The 19,243-nt window shown below is 43.5% G+C and overlaps 1 protein-coding gene across 6 annotated transcripts in view; it reads right to left on the bottom strand.

Moving 5' to 3' along the window:
* The window catches only part of LOC115208132 (plasma membrane calcium-transporting ATPase 1), a 165,452-nt gene extending 148,257 nt beyond the window's left edge, over window positions 1-17,195 (bottom strand). For 5 of the 6 annotated variants that reach the window (XM_029775967.1, XM_029775962.1, XM_029775965.1 and 2 more), the window contains exon 1: window positions 11,502-12,347. The gene's annotated coding sequence lies outside the window, so the exon portion shown is untranslated. Of the gene's footprint in view, window positions 1-11,501; window positions 12,348-17,067 lie in introns of those variants that run through there. The other variant, XM_029775963.1, reaches the window with a different exon arrangement.
* Window positions 17,196-19,243: the final 2,048 nt, after the last annotated feature.

Raw genomic sequence — 19,243 nt, 5'->3', positions numbered from 1 at the left:
CATTTTTGAGTAAAGTACCTTGCAGTGGATTAAGTATTTTTGGGCTAACAGCTTGACATTGTGTCAATATGAAGCCAACTGTGTTTCGCAGAGGAAGAAAAAAAAGCGCTGTTAAAGTGGTCTACTGTTGAGACGGTAACACAACAGCTCTTATACTGACAGACCCATTATAGAACCACTCACCCTGGAGCATAGTGTCACTGAGCATGCTACCAGTGTGTGTGGCCAGAGGTTAGAGGTAAAAAAAAAACATCTGGTCCTGACCCTACTCAGCTGACCTCTTGTTCTATTGATCCCAGAGACACCGGTGGCCACGGACTGGCCCTATCCCCAACAGGCCTGCTTTGGTGTTTACAATAGATTGATTCGGAATTACGGTTGTCTTGTTTGGGATACAATGGCTGAGCTATATAGGTCTACAGCCAACTCCCGATATATTCAATGACTTGAGACTAATGAAATCAAGCACTAAACTGAAGCAAGTAGTACAACATGTATTTGAAATGGGAAATGGTGAACTGCAGTGCGCTGGAAGAGAACGACACGTATCAGGAGTGAACAGTAGAACACAGAACCATATTACAGAGCGAGTTCGGTCCACTTGGTTGGATGGCATGTTACTACTGCCTCTGCTCGTGCCATGGTTTCATTCATAATGACTAGCTGGGTTCCACTTCTAATTCCATTCATGTAGGTTATATGCTGGCTTGGATTTCAATTTACAACAAATATATATAGTAAACAGCAGGGGGTATCCCATGTTGGCCAACATTGACTCACTACTAGTAAATGTCACAAATAACACTTGGCATGTGCGGCAAGGTCACATTGTGTAATTAGCGATGATTTACTAAAGCGACAAGTGTTTAGAGCGAACGGGACTCATTCGACCCTCAAGACAGTGGAAACGCACAAACATTGTGTAATAGCGCACACACACACACACACAGAGAGAGAAGTGCTCGTTCTTTAGGAAAACTAGTTTGTCAGCTTCAGATGACTGTCTTGCAAGGTTGTTCCTCTACTGCAGTCACAAGGTGGTCCCAGATGTTGAGTCACAGCAAATGTCGTGTTTTCAGCGTCTTCAGCATACCGCCAGCATTCCTACCTCACTGCCACCGCTTGTTTTAAATGAAGTCATGCTAATGCTAATGGAATTTGTGGTTCGCTTGAGACAGTGACGTAAACACAGAGGGCCACTGATACTTGTGGGTTGGGACGGGCGTATCTCACAATCCTATCTCACAGTCCTCCCAATCTATACGGCTTCGCCCTCACTCGCTCTTCTAGAATCCACGCGCCTTGTCTCGACACGATCAACTTACTCAGCAGCCGGACGCGATGCATAGAGCTGATCAGATGTTTTATTCCATACAAAAAAAGAGGCGTGTAGGATCTACACAATACATGCAGCATGTATGAATGAACCCATGTGCTTTTCCGTCTCCGCACCCACACTCTCCCTCTCCCCTTCTGTAAGGCCTCTTGTTCAATGGGACCAGCAGATAGGGCAGCAGTGGAAAAACACGTTATTTACAGCATTCATATGATCATAATGCAGAGCTATTTAGGTCAAGGACAACGGCGCCTTTGATTGTTTGACACATGGAAAAGTTTGTCCTAGACCTCAAATTAGCAGGAACTCTGATGCACGCAGACTAGCCAGTTTCATTGAATTAACACCGCTGAACATATATCAGCAGACTGTTTTCTAACTCCGTCAGAGGAATGAACGGACATGTAGAAATTGGTTGGTTTATGCTGTATTTGAAAACGTGGAATAACTTCGGTTCTGTTAGTGGAACAGTTCGGGAAGGTTTCCAAATACATCCGTTTCAGGTTTTCCAGCCAACCTGTACATTTCATTTCAGCATAATATTACTATTTCCTTCTTCCATTTTGTATTTGACGTTGGGCCAGTCAACTGAATCAAGTACAGTGTGTGTATATATATACACACACACACACATCTTCAGTAAACAACCTGCAGTAGGAGAGAACAGCACAGCCTCATTGTGTTCAGTAATAATGTCCAAACAGCACCACACCCTGTTTCTCAACCCAAATACGACATTCAGCATTCCACCCCCCTTTAACTGCTCCTGACACAGGACGCACGCACACACACACACACACACACACACAATTACATAACCAACAGCTAACGATGCACAATCAGTTTTAATACAAAACCCTGTTTTAATAGCATTGTGTGTGATTTGTAAACTAGCTTATTGTAGCTCATAAATATCCAAGCAGTTCATCTCTGTGGCGATGTGTGTGTGTGTGAGGTTAAGGTGGTGACCGCAATAAACCCTCGCCTGTCTGGAGGCTGGTCTGGATCGACAGATCAGACCCCCGACACACACCCCTCCCCCCCCACCCCAGAGAGAGAAAGAAGGGGGGGATGATGAATGAACGAGAGATAGACGAGGAAAATAAGGAAGGACGAAGGGGGGTGTGGTAGGAAGGACGAAGGAGGGTGTGGTAGGAAGGACGAAGGAGGGTGTGGTAGGAAGGACGAAGGGGGGTGTGGTAGGAAGGACGAAGGAGGGTGTGGTAGGAAGGACGAAGGGGGGTGTGGTAGGAAGGACGAAGGAGGGTGTGGTAGGAAGGACGAAGGAGGGTGTGGTAGGAAGGACGAAGGAGGGTGTGGTAGGAAGGACGAAGGGGGGTGTGGTAGGAAGGACGAAGGAGGGTGTGGTAGGAAGGACGAAGGGGGGTGTGGTAGGAAGGACGAAGGAGGGTGTGGTAGGAAGGACGAAGGGGGGTGTGGTAGGAAGGACGAAGGGGGCAGAGAGAGGCAGAGGGAGAGAACAAGGGGATGGAGGGAGGGAAGGAGGCAGTGAGCCAGAGAGTTCCCTCTTGGCATTGGGCCAGGCAGCTACATCTGATGTGTGTTACTGTTACTGCCAGACTTCCAAACATGCAGACAACTACAGCATTAGAACTACATACACTGGCTACATAAACACATACACAACAGACTAGCTACATAAACACACATTTAACTGCACAACTACATAAAACACAACTACAGAACTACACACTCCCCAACTCCCCCATCCCAGAGAGAGAAAGATGGGAGAATTAAAAAAAAAAAATTTGTCATTTAGCAGACGCTCTTATCCAGAGCGACTTACAGTAGTGAATGCATACATTTCATACAATTTCATACTTTTTTTCCCTGTGCTGGCCCCCGTGGGAATCGAACCCACAACCCTGGCGTTGCAAACACCATGCTCTACCAACTGAGATACAGGGAATGAACCGAGAGATAGACAGGGAGGAAAAAGGAGTGACGGGGAAAAACGAGGAGGGGCGAAGGAGGGTGTGGTTGGAAGGACAGGGAGCAGAGAGGCAGAGGGAGAGAACAAGGGGATGGAGGGAGGGAAGGAGGCAGTGAGCCAGAGAGTTCCCTCTTGGCATTGGGCCAGGCAGCTACATCTGATGTGTGTTACTGTTACCGCCAGACTTCCAAACAACTACAGAACTACAACTACATACACCGGCTACTTAAACACACATTTAACTAAACAACTACATCACACACACACACAAGCTGGCTACATAAACACAAACAGATGGAAAAGAGGGACAAAAGAGGGACAGAGGGGGAGAGGCCTCAGCCCAGTGTCGTTAAAATATCAGGAAGTGAAATGGCGAGGAGAAAATATGCATGAGGAACCCAGAACATGAGGAAACCATCCAGATTTCCACTTCCTCTGCGCCTACAACACTCCACCTCTGACCCTTTTGTCCCACCCCCTCTCCTGTCCCCTCATCCACCTCTCCTTTGTGAGTTTAACTGCCGTGCTGTTACCATACATAGTGAGTTCAGTAAACGAGTGCAATGCGTCGCTCTCATTCTCGTTCTCTGGAGCCAACGTGAGTTCCACAACCAGTGCAGAGCAGTGCATCTTTCTTTCTTTCTCTCCCTCCCTCCCTCCCTGCAAATACATTCCATTGGCTCCAGTAAATGACTACACTTCATCCTAACCTCACCACTCTCCCTCTTCTTCTCTCGCTCCCTCTCTGCCCATCTCAAATTCCGCTTCAGATCCGCTTTATTATAGCAAGAATGGCAAGGCCACCGTTGCTCAAGCAAAGTGAGACAGACTATGATATTAAAAACAACAAATCATTGTGGTAACAATAACAGGTATAGGGAGAGACAGGACATTTCTTTTGAATACTATTGTGATGATCTAAAAAGCATTTTTTGCTTTTGAATATCTAAAAATAAAAGATATGTGAGACAGTGTACTACTAAAATGCAGAGGCTTGCTATTTATTATCATCAACAATTTGCTCTGATCGATAAAGCCAAAATGAACAAACAGGCATGCATTAACCATGCTGCCGAGGATTATAATAGAACGCAGGAAATAACTTAGCGGCCTACTATCTAAGAGTCCCTCGCTTCACTATGTGTATATGAACGTAGGTGTGCTCTCAATGTAAACAACCATCCGGGTTGGGTACTAGAGTCACACTTGTTTCATCACCGACAGCATATGTTAATGGTCCGTTTCACTGTCTCCATATAATCCTCTTGCCTCGGACTTGCTCTCCTCTCGCTCGCTCTCTCTCAATCCCTCTCCGCTCCATTCATCCCTCTCCCCCCTCCCTTACTCATACCTGGTTCTCTCTATCGCTCTGTGACGCTCTCTCCTTCATTAGCACGTTTTCTAATCAATCCAACCTCTTCGTCAGTGGTCCACATTTTTGCCTGTCTGCTAATATCCACACACACACACACACACACACACACACACACACACACACACACACACACACACACACTTGCAGCAGGGATAAAGAGTCACATTGTTTGGCACCATAGATGAACTCAACAATGACAACCTCATGTGTTCAGAAACTAGTGTGTGCTTGTCTCAATGAGTACGCCAGTGATGTTTTGTGATAATGAGCTGAAGCCGCACGCCCCCCCCCGCCGCACACCTCTACTCCGTGTCGATCCTGTCAATCCCACAATGCACCACAGGGACTCTCAGGGGAAACTTCACTTCCACGCTCTATTAATACAACTCACAACACATCTAGCAGCTGTGTGTGTGTGTGTGTGTGCGCTGAGCTGTCACTTCACACCGACTCTCACTCACAGACACACAAAATTGACGGAGCCGTCATCAGCCTGCTTACAGCTCATCACATCCTCAGCAGCAGTCTGCAACACCTTAATGAGAAGTTCATCATGACCAAACACACACACACAGAACGAACACACTCAAACTATTTGCCACGATGACGAACAAAGGAGAGAAAAGGAGTGGAGAGGAGAATGCAGAGAGAAGAAGAGATTAGTGTTGCATGGTATACCGAAACTTCTGTACTTCTTCGATACAAGAACAGGAAAAACGGTTCGGTACTGTAATTATTTTTATTTCTTTTTTCCCCTTCGGTACTTCTATCAAATGTGTCTCATGTCGTCTACTGACAGAGAGGATCAAGTCTGTCTGTCAGTGCAGCCGATGCCCCCTTAAAGCGCAACGTGCCTGCTCTACTTACCCATCGCTAGCTCTAGCCTGAACCGCTGCACTCACGTGGAGTCTGGCCTGCATCACCACTTATGCTGCACAGAAGCTAACATTTACATTTTAGTAATTTAGCAGACGCTCTTATCCAGAGTGACTTACAGGAACAATTAGGGTTAAGTGCCTTTGAATAATGCAATATGGCATGTAGCTAGAAATGTCGAAAGTGTTCGCAAAACAATGTCCATTACAGTCTAGAACACTTTACAATGCAAGAAGATACCGGTAGCTTCCAGCTCTGTAGATTAACTTTCCTTGCTAGCTTACAGCTGAATATAACATCAATTCACTACTCTAGTACCTCGTTTGTGATAACGCAAAAATATTGCTGATATCATAGCTGACTGTAGGAGTAACTGGGACATATATACATACACACACACACACACGGATGTGTTAGACTAAATCTATACATAAAACATATTCTATACACCCAGGTGGCGACACGCATCTCTGCGTGCAGTTACACTATATGGCCAAAAGTATGTGGACATCTCTTCAGATTAGTGGATTTGGCTATTAACAGTCACACCCGTTATTGAACGGTGTATAAAAATCGAGCACACAGCCGTGCAATTACCATAGACAAACATTGGCAGTAGAATGACATAACTGAAGAGTTCAGTGACTTTCAGCGTGACACCGCCATTGGATGCCACCTTTCAAACAGGTCAGTTCATTAAATGGCTGCCCTACTAGAGCTGCCCCGGTCAATTGTAAGTGCTGTTATTGTGAAGTGGTAGCGTCTATGAGCAACAGTTTATCCGCGAAGTGGTAGGTCACAGAAGCTCACAGGAAGGGACCGCCGAGTGCTGAAGCGTGTGGCATGTAAAAATCGTCTGTCCTCAGTTGCAACACTCACTAACGAGTTCTAAACTGCCTCTGGAAGCAATGTCAGCACAAGAACTGTTCGTCAGGAGCTTCATGAAACAGGTTTCCATGGCCGAGCAGCCGCACACAAGCCTATGATCACCATGCACAATGCAAAGCGTTGGCTGGAGTGGTGTAAAGCTCACCTCCATTGGACTCTGGAGCAGTGGCAACGCATTCTATGGAGTGATTAATCCCGCTTAACCATCTGTCAGTCCAAAGGAGGAATCTGGGTTTGGCGGATGCCAGGAGAACGTTACCTGCCCCAATGTATTGTGGCAACTGTAAAGTTTGGTGGAGGAGGAATAATGGGGTGGGGCTGTTTTTCATGTTTCGGGCTAGGCCCCTTAGTTCCAGTGAAGGGAAATCGTAAAGCTACAGCATTCAATGTCATTCTAGACGATTCTGTGCTTCCAACTTTGTGGCAACAGTTTGGGGAAGGCCCTTTCCTCTTTCAGCATGACAATGCCCCTGTGCACAAAGCAAGGTCAATACAGAAATGGTTTGTCGAGGTCGGTGTGGAAGAACTTGACTGGCCTGCAGAGCCCAACCCCACCTAACACCTTTGGGGTGAATTGGAACGCCGACTGCAAGCCGGGCCTAAATCGCCCCACATCAGTGCCCGACCTAACTAATGCTCTTGTGGCTGAATGGAAGCAAGTCCTGCAGCAATGTTCCAACATCTAGTAGAAAGCCTTCCCAGAAGAGGAGGCTGTTATAGCAGGAAAGGGCGGGACCAACGCCATTATAATCCCCATGATTTTGGAATGAGCTTTTCGACAAGTAGGGTGTCCACATACTTTTGGTCATGTATTGTAGCAGCACCATAACACTACAGGCATATATCTATCTCCTCTCTCTTTTCCAGCTGGGATAGGACTCAGAACAAACTCACCCAGCAATGCAGGCTTAACACGCTCTGTGTGCATGTGCGTGCGTGCGTTTTTGTGTGTGTGGGGCCCTTTCAGAGATGAGATAGGGTGCTAAAGGGGCTCTTGGTTTTGGGGGCTTAACCTCTGCTATGAATTGTGACTGAGACTAACTCAATTCTTAGGTCACTCAATCCTGAACATGAGGAGGAACGGGGGGTGAGAGGAAAAGAGGTGGGAGAATGGGGATTGAAGAGAGGAGTGGAATAAGAAGAGAGGTGAGGAGCGGGGGATTTGAACGAGGGAAAGAAAATAAAACGGTCAGCCTCTGCATGAGCCCAATCCTTTTTGGAAGGTGTCCTCTCTTCCCACCCAATCGCTTTTTCCTTCTCTCACCGTTTGTTTCAATTCCCTAAAGAGAACCATCACCCCCCAGAACAAACAGTCCTGTAGAAAAACCTTCAATAAATGGGTTAGCGGTGTTGGTTAGATGAAGAAAAAAAATGAAACGTAACAAGAGAAGTGAGTATCACGTAACACAGAGCCCGTCAACCCTGTGCCGACGTGTGCAAGACACATTCACAAGAACACAGTTTAGACAAAAGTACAACACACAAAGAGTGCAGTGTGACAGAGTTTTGTCTGGGTTCAAACCCTGGACTATAAGGACGTGCCTCCGTGTGGTCCTCAGTTGATGCTACCAACACAAAGGTTGTGGGTTCAATTGCCACAGGGAATTAATGACAATACAGGGAGTGCAATCCAGTCTTCGAAATGGCATATATTATTATCCTTGTTGGGCCCCTGGGACCAAGACTGAAGAGTAGCATACTGTCCCAGGGGTATATATTAGCTTAAAGGGGCAATCTCCCCCATCAACCTTGGCAGACAAGTCCCCTCAGGCACAGTGGAGATTTGAAGGATGGATGAGCAAGAAGGAAGCTGAGGATGATTAGATAGAAGAGATGGACCAGTAGGAAGCTGGGAACAATTAGGTCGGTGGCCATGAGGTCTTTATGATGGGACTGATGAGATGTTGTGAATCCCTAACCACTAACTCGCTTATGGGGACCTCCATTATCACGTGTTGCTGACAAAACTCAGAGGGTGACTTCCAGAGAGTGGCATGGCGGAGACACAGGGGCAGTCATTCATGCATGTGATTAGTGGATTAACGAGGCAGAAAAGGATGTCCCACAGGATCACGGGACAAGGACAGAGGACACATTCCTCTGCTCAGAAGTTGCTGACCCCTGCCAGATCTTACAACACCCGGATAGGTATTTTACATACCAGCTAACGCACTATATTATAGCAATACGTCAGTTGACGACGTGGCATGCAACCATTGGTTGAGGGATGCAACGTTTGAGGAGGGGAACGCCATCTATATGACGGTGTCACACTGAAAAGCTGACGTCACCATTTGCTGTTCTGTCTGGAGTACGATGGAGTTCAGAGTGCGTCTTGAACCAGCAAACCGGCAATTACTTTCTGCTATAAAGGTCGATACCCTTTATCAGAGGGACGAAACACACTTAGAGAGATGTTTGCTGCCTTTTTCAGAGAGTCCAAGATAATAAATAAGCGGCGTATCACCATACAGACAGGACAGAAAGACAGGACAGACACACGGCACTATGCATGCATGCAGTGTCATATACTATATTGATAATGTGAGTGTTATTGATCAGGTTATGAGTTGTATTGATCAAGTTAACAGACATGACACAGAACATTCCCTCAGTCAAAGAGATGAATGAGACACAGTATTATAATAATAATAATAATAATAATAATAATAATGATGCCTGTGACAGACTATGCTATACATATACAGAACCAGTCAAAAGTTTGGACACACCTACTCATTCAAGGGTTTTTCCATTATTTGTACTATTTTCTACAATGTAGAATGATAGTTTCTGGTGTCTTCACTATGAAATAACACATGGAATCATGTACTAACCAAAAATAAATAAATATTAAAATAAAAAGTGTTAAAAATATAATTTATATTTGAGATTCTTCAAAGTAGCCACCCTTTCCCTTGATGACAGCTTCACACACTCTTGGCATTCTCTCAACCAGAAAGCATTCAACTAACAGGTGTGCCTTGCTAAAGTTCTAGAATTTCTATCTTAATAAATTTGAGCCAATCAGTTGTGTTTTGACAAGGTAGGGGTGGTATACAAAAGATAGCCCTATTTGATAAAAGACCAAGTCCATATTATGGCAAGAACAGCTCAAATAAGCAAAGATAAATGACAGTCCATCATTACTTTAAAACATGAAGGTCAGTCAATACGGAAGATTTCAATGTTGCAAAAACCATCAAGCGCTATGACGAAACTAGCTCTCATGAGGACCGCCGCAGAAAAGGAAGACCCAGAGTTACCTCTGCTGCAGAGGATAAGTTCATTAGAGTTACCAGCCTCAAAAATTGAAGCCCAAATAAATGCTTCACAGAGTTCAAGTAACAGACACATCTCAACATCAACTGTTCAGAGGAGACTCAGGTCTTCATGGTCAAATTGCTACAAAGAAACCACTACTAAAGGACACCAATAATAAGAAGAGACTTGCTTGGTCCAAGAAACATGAGCATTGGACATTAGTCTGGTGGAAATCGGTCCTTTTGGTCTGATAAATCACAAATTCTGACTTTTGGTTCCAACCGCCGTGTCTTTGTGAGACACAGAGTAGGTGAATGGATGATCTACCACAGCATTCTGCAGCGATACACCATCCCACCTAGTATGCGCTTAGTTGCACTGTCATTTGTTTTTCAACAGGACAATGACCCAACACATGAAGCTGGTTGAGAGAATGCCAAGAGTGTGCAAAGCTGCCATCAAGGCAAAGGGTGGCTATTTGAAGAACCTCAAATATAAAATATATTTTGATTTGATTCACACTTTTTAGGCTAGTACATGATTCAGTGTGTTTTTTCATAGTTTTGATGCCTTCACTTTCATTCTACAAGGTATAAATAGTCAAAATAAAGAAAACCCCTTGAATTAGTAGGTGTCCAAACTTTTGACTGGTACTGTATGTTACAGCATTAAACACACACAAAAATAGTCAATAAGTTAAATATGTAATGTTTTTCTGAGGCAGTTCCTGAGGGGAAGGTGTAGCCAACAGTATGATTAGACATTTTCAGTTTACTGCAGCAGTCACACCTAGTCTAGTCTAGAGTGAAGGTGAAAGTGCGTATACGGGATTTAGGCCGGCTTTAAAGGGGGGGGGGGGAGATCAACCTGAATGTTCTGAATGTAATAATATTGCAATATTAGCCGTGGCCCTTGACACTCCGCTGCCGGGGGAAAATAACAGCCCCGATGACCTCCTTTGGAGGTCATACAGTCTGAAAAATAGTCACTAGCAGATTTTGCGGGGTCTCCCCCTGTAGAAACGCAATAGCGCGAGGACACACCCAGAAAAGGAAGGAGAACGGAGAGAAGGAGGAGAGCTGATGCCCATCCCTTGGAAATTATGTAAGAAGGATTTACTTCTTGCAACGAGCGAGCGCTTGTTAATTAAACAAGGTGGTCTCTTCTCTTTCGAAGCTCGAGCTAAAACATCATATTCTGTTTGAGTCAAAAAGCACAACCAGTCACATCAGTTGAATCTGAACTAGGAAGAACTAAATGGATCAAGCTAAACCGGCATATCCAATAATGCAGACACAAAGCTACGCACAGATAAATACACGCACACGTGAGCACGATCAAACACACACGAGACGACCCTGACGACAAATGCGCATTGCCGTCTGTGACATTTACGCGGAATCTCCAAATAAAACGATGGGATAAACCCATGAGCGCAGAAAATGCCTCCCCAGACATGCACAACAATTCATTTTCTACGTGAGACAAACTGTTGCGACAAACACTCATTGGTGAAGGACACAGACTCCGTCTGAATAGTAGCCGCAACCCCCATACGGAAATGAGCTGTTCCCACCTATAAAACATCAGTGTTTATTACCAAACTAGGGGAGGTTGTTTATTGAAACTTGACTATTTTCTCCCAGCAAGACTGAACTCGCTATCTGCAGACAACGGACGGATGGTTGCATTGGTAAAGCCAGTGCAAAAACACACGCATCGCACGAAACCATTAATTCGTTCCACTCACACACCTGTGGAAAATAACCTGAGATTTGGAAGAGAAGGGTAGAGGCAGCAGTCCTTACCCGGATGCTGAGGGCAGTCAGGCAGCCTACATGACAACCAGACGGCAGGAGATGGTCTAACTGAGCGCTCCTCTCCTCAGCTCACCAACACACACAAGCACACTACACTAACGGGTAAATCCACTATCCCGTATCTCAGTCTTCTTCCGCTTCTGTCAGAGCTGGGTAGTGCAAAATGTCTTTCAGTGAGTAGGCGTACAGTTTGACACCGAAAAACACCACACAACCATAAAAAAATAAATCAGTGCCTATATTGATATTGTGCTTTTGAGATGGGGAGAGAAATCCGTGAGATGGGATTTACCACTATGCGATCGGCGCAAATATGCGTGCTGTAGGAGTGCAAGCTATAGCCTACGGTTTTGTTTTTTCCTCATCTGGACTCCGACGTGACAACTGTGGCATTGCACAGAGACGGGCTTGATCGTGGCACTTTATAGCTTTTCCTTTTTGTTTTAGATATCAGTAACTTGACGTGAGGTGTGTGACAAGCTAGACCAACGCGTTATGAGTCCCAAAAGTAAACCAACTGTTGAGATTTCACTTCGAAAACGAACACCCCATAACACCCTTCCTCTCCAAATAGGAGGAAAATATCGCGCAGAGGAAGGATCCTCTTGGTGGGCCGAATGCACAGCACCAGTCCCAATAGATTCACTCCGCAAGGTTTCTTGTTTTGTCTAGGCTAAATTGTGACTGGGTTCACGTCCATCCGCGGTAAATGTACAGATAAACGCGACCTATCTCCGAACTATAGAAATATCAGAGCACCGATCGGTTCACCGATTTCCGTGGCTGGAAAAACGAAAGAGATATACAGCGTCTGAAGCGAGCGCCGCCACGGAGGGGGAGGCGGACGGAGGGAGAAAGAGGGAGGGACGAAATCGGGATTACCCATTTAAAGTGGATTCTTGAGGAGACATGATCGTTTCTCTTGAACAGTTGAATCGATGATCGCCTGAATAGTCCTGTAATGGCATCAGGAAAACCATATACTTATCATATTTCCTCCCAGGTCTGCGTTTGTAGCTTGTCTGCTCTACCCTCCACGGTGTGATTCATGAAATGGTTAAATTTAGGCCTAGGCCTGGCTACATGTCCTCAATACAGGAATAAATGTTTGATTGCCAGTAATTTTGCTAATTTACGAGAATATAACCCGACTCCACAAGTAGCCTAAAGTTTAGTAGAATAAGAATGTACCTATAGCCCTAAAGTGTTTCGTATTATGTTGGGCCCAGTAGAAATGACTCACTTTGAGTCACTTTGTTATGAAATTATTATTATTTTAACATTTTATTTAACTAGGCAAGTCATAAGAATATAATGTTTCTGAGCAAATCTACATTAATCTGGGTGCGACCATGATTATGGGTAATCATGAATGAATGGTGAATAATGATGAGTGAGAAAGTTACAGAGATGATGCTGAAACTAGTTTCACAACATTTGTGCACAACATACGGCAGCGCACAATTGGCCCAGCGTCGTCCGCTTTAGGGGAACATTTGTCCTGATAGGCCATCATTGTAAATAAGAATTTGTTTCTTAACTGACTTGCCTAGTTTAAATAAAGGTTAAATACATTTAAAAAACTAATACGAAACACAACCAAAACAAACTGCAAATGCATCCAGAAAGTTTTGCTTGGAATATGGGACCAAATACTAAACTTTTGACTACATTTAAGTGAATTTGTCCAAATACTTATGACATCTTTAAATGGGGGGACCATATACATAAAGTGCATTTATTTCTAAATGCTAACACGGATATGTATGAAAATACCCTCAAATAAAAGATGACATTCTGTACTTTCGCCTCATATAAAACATTTGACAAACATCTGACAAACACCGCTCTAGCTCTGCCACCTTTCACCGCAGATGCGGAAGGGCTACATCGGCTCTGCCACCAGATTTCTCTAGTTTAAACCGAAAGATGTTGATGGGGATTTTTGTATTATGCTCATTCGATTTCGGCGGGGGCACGGAATTCGACTCTAGTGGGTTAAAGGTAAAAAAAAATAAAAAAACTCACTATAAAAATACACATTATGTGCATGGGTAGCCATGGAAACGACTGGTCATATACTTGTCAGCGCATATACGGAGAGATGTACATGCATTTCTATCTTCCCTCTATGCTCAAATCATAGAAAAACTGCAATTATTTGATTAATTAATATAATTTATGAAAGTGCATATTTGACTCAAACGTTCCATGTGCTGTATTAGTATTTGTAAACACTGAGCAAAAATTGGTTAAAGGTAGAAAAAGAAATGCAGTCTGGTTGAGATGGGTTGCTAACATGTGCTAAAATAGTAACAACCATATGTAGATAACAGAGTGTTCTAGGAACACAAACGTGATTAGCTTGGGAGAAAAAGAGCGAGAAAGAAGGAGAGAGAGAGAATGGTCTCGACTCTAACATACAGTACAATGATTTCAAGTGTATATGAGTTCAAAATGTGTTTATATAAGATGTAAAGTTGTGTAGCAGAGGCGTTCAGTAAATTATGCTTGCATAATGAGCAATCTTGCCCGAAGATTCATTTTTACCACAAAAGTTAACGCCAAGGCTTTTTATTAATTACATTTTTATTTAACCTTTATTTAACTAGCTCTGTGTGCTATCCTGGTTTTAGGGTTAGGGTTAGATTTTTGGCTTGATTTCTGGTTTGTGGTTATGGTCAAAAACAGAGACACAAATAAGGAAGTCACAAATCGATACTGTCATACCTTTGTGCCTGAGTTATCCCTCTGGGCTAAAGCCTAGGCATGAGCTAGGGGAGCTAACATGAGTCTTCAGTTTTCTGACAGGTTGAACATAGTTCAGTCAGTAAACCACCTTTACTGCATCTACATATAAGACCTGATAGAATACAGAGGCGAGAATGTATGCCCAAGGCCTATACGAAACGCCAACGCATGAAAACACTGCATCTGATATTCATGAGCACCTGTTCTACATGTAGGTGTTACAGGCTGAGAGGTGCCAGTCAACATCTCAGCTCTTCTGTGACTGACACCCTCCCTTCGCACTTAAAGGGATAATTCAACACCAAATCTTGAAGGGGGTAGTTCAACACCAAATATTACAGGGATAGAACAACAACAAATATAAAATGGAGAGGTCAACACCAAATATTAGAGGGAAATTTCTAAAACAAATATAAAAGGGACAACTCAACACCAAATCTTGAAGGGAGAGGTCAAATTTTAAAGCAAACAGGTCAACACCATAGAGCACAAAATCTCAATTTTAAAGAAGTCATTTTTCTTCTTTTATGTTTGAAAAAAGCGTAAAGCTAATATTGGCGATTTACTGACACATGCAGTGCTGTAGTCCTGAATCTAAACTTGTGTGTCATTTATTTATTGTAGCCACTAGATGTCAGCAATATAGCTTAAAGCCATTGACATACCATAGGCAACACAATTTGAAGAAGAAGACAATGCTCTAATCATTGGCTGATCGTTCCAAGACCATAGGAATCCCCACCCAGTTGACTACTTTAAAAGGGTGGAAGCCCTCAATGGCAATGTCCATTCTAAAACAGGTTATATGAGTCCTCTATCTGTCTCTATGGTCAACACCAAACGTTAAAGAGATAGGTCAACACCAAATCTTAAAGGGATAGTACAACACCTAATCATAAAGGGTAGTTCAACACCAAGGTCGGGTTTCCCTACAGACGTTGTTGATCTGCCGGGATAGGTATTTTACTAATCAGTTAACCACATCATATGTTATAGCAATCTGCTGCCCAACTGCACAGTCGATGATGTGGCACTCAACCATTGGTTGATGGATGCAATGTTTGAGCAGGGGAACACGACCATAATCTTGAAGGGGTAGTTCAATACCAACTCTTAAAGTAGCAATCAGCAGTTGAAACAATAACTAAGTGTCCTCCCTGGCCCTGTTTCAGTAAAAAGCCATTTTGTTTTTTACATTATTTAGTTGTAGTTTTAGTTTTAGTGTCAGGGACAGAAAGTAACGTTTGCCTGGGAGGCGAGGAGCCATTTATGTGTTGTATAGTTTGTGGTTTTTGGGATGTCACTTCTTGCCACTGGGGGGCAGTAATACATAGCGACGGGTCAGGTCATAGGTTAGGTTTAAAGGTAGACTCAGCGAGATGACGTAGATGCACGAAGTAAACAGTAGTAGTAGGTCAAATACCGCAACAACCAGGTGTGTTGAAGTGTGAGGCTAAAGTTCTCCTCTGTTTTGGTCCCGTAGCTACCACATTGTAGCGGCGTGAAGCGCACCCGTGCACATGCACACATACTCTGTGTGACTTTGTAAGAGCAAAGTCTTGCATTGTGCTTATCTCAATGGGCTTGTTCGAGCGGATCACTTTTGTCAAGTTGATGGTCACCCCCTGTCAAAGTGTGTTGCATTCTGGGGGGACGTTTTTTCCGACTTGCGCATAAATGTCGACTGCATTAACTTTACAAAAATCATGTGATCAATGATCATAAAGTTTTGACTGCAGTCGACTGCAAGTTTCTGCAGTTTCTTACTTCATCCTGGCAACACTGCCATATTGATCTGATCCTTGCTGTTGGAAAACCACGTTAGTGTCTGACTTTCGGCTGTCGCAGACGCACCTCCCACGACTCCACTCCTCGACTTTTGGTTGCTTTATCCACTCAAACAAGCCCAATATCTGCGGTGTTGCTCGTGGCAACGTCATCTCGCAAAGTCTACCTTTAAATGATAAAGTCAATCTCAATGTGACCCGCCAGATTCAGAGGCTTGATGACAACCAAACTAGAAAAAAGCTTAGATTTTTACCCCCCCAAAACGACAACTGAACATAATGAATGTCTTTTTTTATTTTATTTGAGTTAGTTTTGGAGTCAAAGATAATAGTTTCAGTATAGTTTCAGTTTTTCAAACAGATTAATTAATTAATTTTACTAAGTTGTTTTTTCATGATTAGTTTTAGTTCAGGTTTTAGTTTACTATAATAACCTTGGTGTGTGTGTGTGTGTGTGTGTGTGCGTGTGTGTGTGTGCGTGCACGTGCAGATGGTTAATTCACCCTCTGACAGGTCCCTGCACTGCAGCATTAGAGATAGAGCAGGTATCAACCCTCCTCTTCCTTCTTATCCTCCTCCTCCTCTTCCTCCCATACGTTTTTGAACGTTTCCTCTCTTTCTGTTCCCCTCCTTTTATCTATCATCCCCATTCCCTCCCTATCTACTCTCTGTCTTCTCCTTCTTACTCTTTTCCCTCATCTCTTCCTGTCTTCCTCTTTCGCTGTCATCTCTCTCTATTCCTTTTTTTAGTCTCTCGTTACCTCTATCCCCAAGCTCGTTGACTCTCTCTCTCTCCCTCTCTCTCTCCAAAAACATTGAAAATGTTTCCCCTCTGTTTCTATTCCCCTCCCTTTCGCTCTCATTCCCTGCCCCATCTATTTACTCTCTTCTTCTCTGTGTTGTGTAAGACAAAGCCTCCGTGGGCTGAGCTTTGCGGAGCTGGACAAACACCACAGACTGCCAATTAACCAGTACATCTACAGCACCGTACACAACTCATCTCTTCCTCTCCTCACCTGGAGCCTTGATCACAGGATAGACACGCGTATTACCAACCGTATCACCAGCCGTATCACCAGCCGTATCACCAACTGTTACCATCCACTCAGGTTGGGTAATGGAGAAAATGCATTTGAGTTCTTGTGCTCTCACTCCTTCTGTCACTGTCTCTCCTTCACCTCTATCTCTTTCTTTATCCCATCCGTCTCTCTCTCTCTCTCTCTCTCTCTCTCACACACACACGCACACACACACACACACACACACACACACACACACACACACACACACACACACACACACACACACACACACACACACACACACACACACACACACACACACATCTACCCTCCAGAGAAGGGATGTGATATGTAACGGTGAAACCTGATTGGCTGTTGCTGGTAGCACTGTCCCGTATCCCCTCGTTCTGTTCTTGTTGCCATAACAGCCTTGTGTATCTAATGTCAATACAGCGCTGGCTAGGAGAAGAGAAAGAGAGTAGAGGAGGATTTGATGGGAGGGAGGACACAGTATCAGGGATAACTCTTGCTAGTGAAGGAGACCTCAATCAGCTGTAACTCATTGTGGGATTTCTTTTGGCTTGTGTTAGGACTGACCCCTGGTTGGAGACATTGGTTTTGTTGACTCGATGTGTCAATAGAAAACGCCAAGAGCTTTTGGTGTGTAATAGTGTGTTCCCAGGTTTGGGGACCCTTATAGATTCTAGCAGACATTTTATGTTCAGGTATAAAAGTGTCCGTTGCTCCAAACCTATATTGCGCTCGCTGGCTCTCCCTCTCTCTCTTTCTTCTCTCTCACTCTCTATCCTTTTGTCTCTCTCTCCTATTCTCTCTGTGTATGTGTGTTCTATTGGACGTATTTGAAAGTATTTAAAAAAACAAATCCTATAAATAGCCTACATTTTGAATGTATTTTCAAATACTTATTTCACATATAATTGTAAATATCTGCGTTAAATGCATGGGGGTGTATTTGAGTCAGTGTATTTACTGTAAGTATTTTCAAATACTTTCCAGGTGTAATTCCAAACACTGTACATTCCAATATTCAACTACTTATCTTAAAAAAGGTATGTCTAAATACTTACTTCCAAATGTCTTTGAAAGTAATTGAAATACCCTAAATAGTATTTGAACCCAGGTCTGACACACACACACACACACACACACACACACATTCATTTTCACTTTCTCACCTAGAAATAATTGTTTCCAAAATAGTGTGTAAGAAGAAGGAGATATAATGATCACAGTTATATTTGGTGGAAATAGACATCACCCTGACCTACTGAAGAACTGTTGTAGCTTTTGAAAGGGTATCCCTAGGGGCCAAGGCTTACCATCAAAACACTTTATAGTTACACATTTGGTAAGACTTCAAGTATAACAACACAGTCATCAATCAGAGCGTTTAAACATGTATTTGCTAAGAGAAAAAACTGAAACAGAACATCCCTCAGAGCCAACTGAATGTAAAGTACAGTAACCATAGTTACCTGGAGTCAGTGCGAGGGAGACCACACAATGAGAACATAATGCAGCCCTGGTGGTCTTTCACATTCCCTTTAAAGGTTTCCTTTCTAGTATAGTTTTTTTAATAAATTCTCACTTAAAATAAAATGTAGTTACCACTGGAGTAACGCAGTTTCTCAGGACCCCCCCTTGAATGGGTGATCAAGACAGCCACTCACAAAGTATAGACTACGAGCGCTGGCCAATTGCGACATGTGTATGCGGCTGCATACCTATCAAATCAATGATAGGCTTTCTGTGGTGCCAGGGCATGTATAGCTTTGCTTTAGCTAATGGATAAATGTTTATTGGGAGTCCTATTTGTTCGTAATTTTCTCAGGTGAAGCTTAACATTTCACAAAGCTATATACACAGTGTCGCAGTTCCGCCATTTTTAGACTGGTGGTAATAATGTAATTACTTGTTCAGTAATTAAAGTTGGAAACTAAAACATTGCAGATTGTAAAATACATTTTCTCTGCAACAGCATACTAATCAACTACCAATTTCTTTTTTTGAATATAAACTCAGCAAAAAAAGAAACATCCTTTTTTCAGGACCCTGTCTCTGAAAAACACCAAAAGAAAGATGCCCAGGGTCCCTGCTCATCTGCGTGAATGTGCCTTAGGCATGCTGCAAGGAGGCATGAGGACTGCAG

Source organism: Salmo trutta, chromosome 14, assembly GCF_901001165.1.
Source record: "Salmo trutta chromosome 14, fSalTru1.1, whole genome shotgun sequence".
Taxonomy (NCBI): Eukaryota; Metazoa; Chordata; class Actinopteri; order Salmoniformes; family Salmonidae; genus Salmo; species Salmo trutta.
Note: the sequence above shows the minus strand (reverse complement) of the source record. Positions and strands in the feature narration are given on the sequence as shown.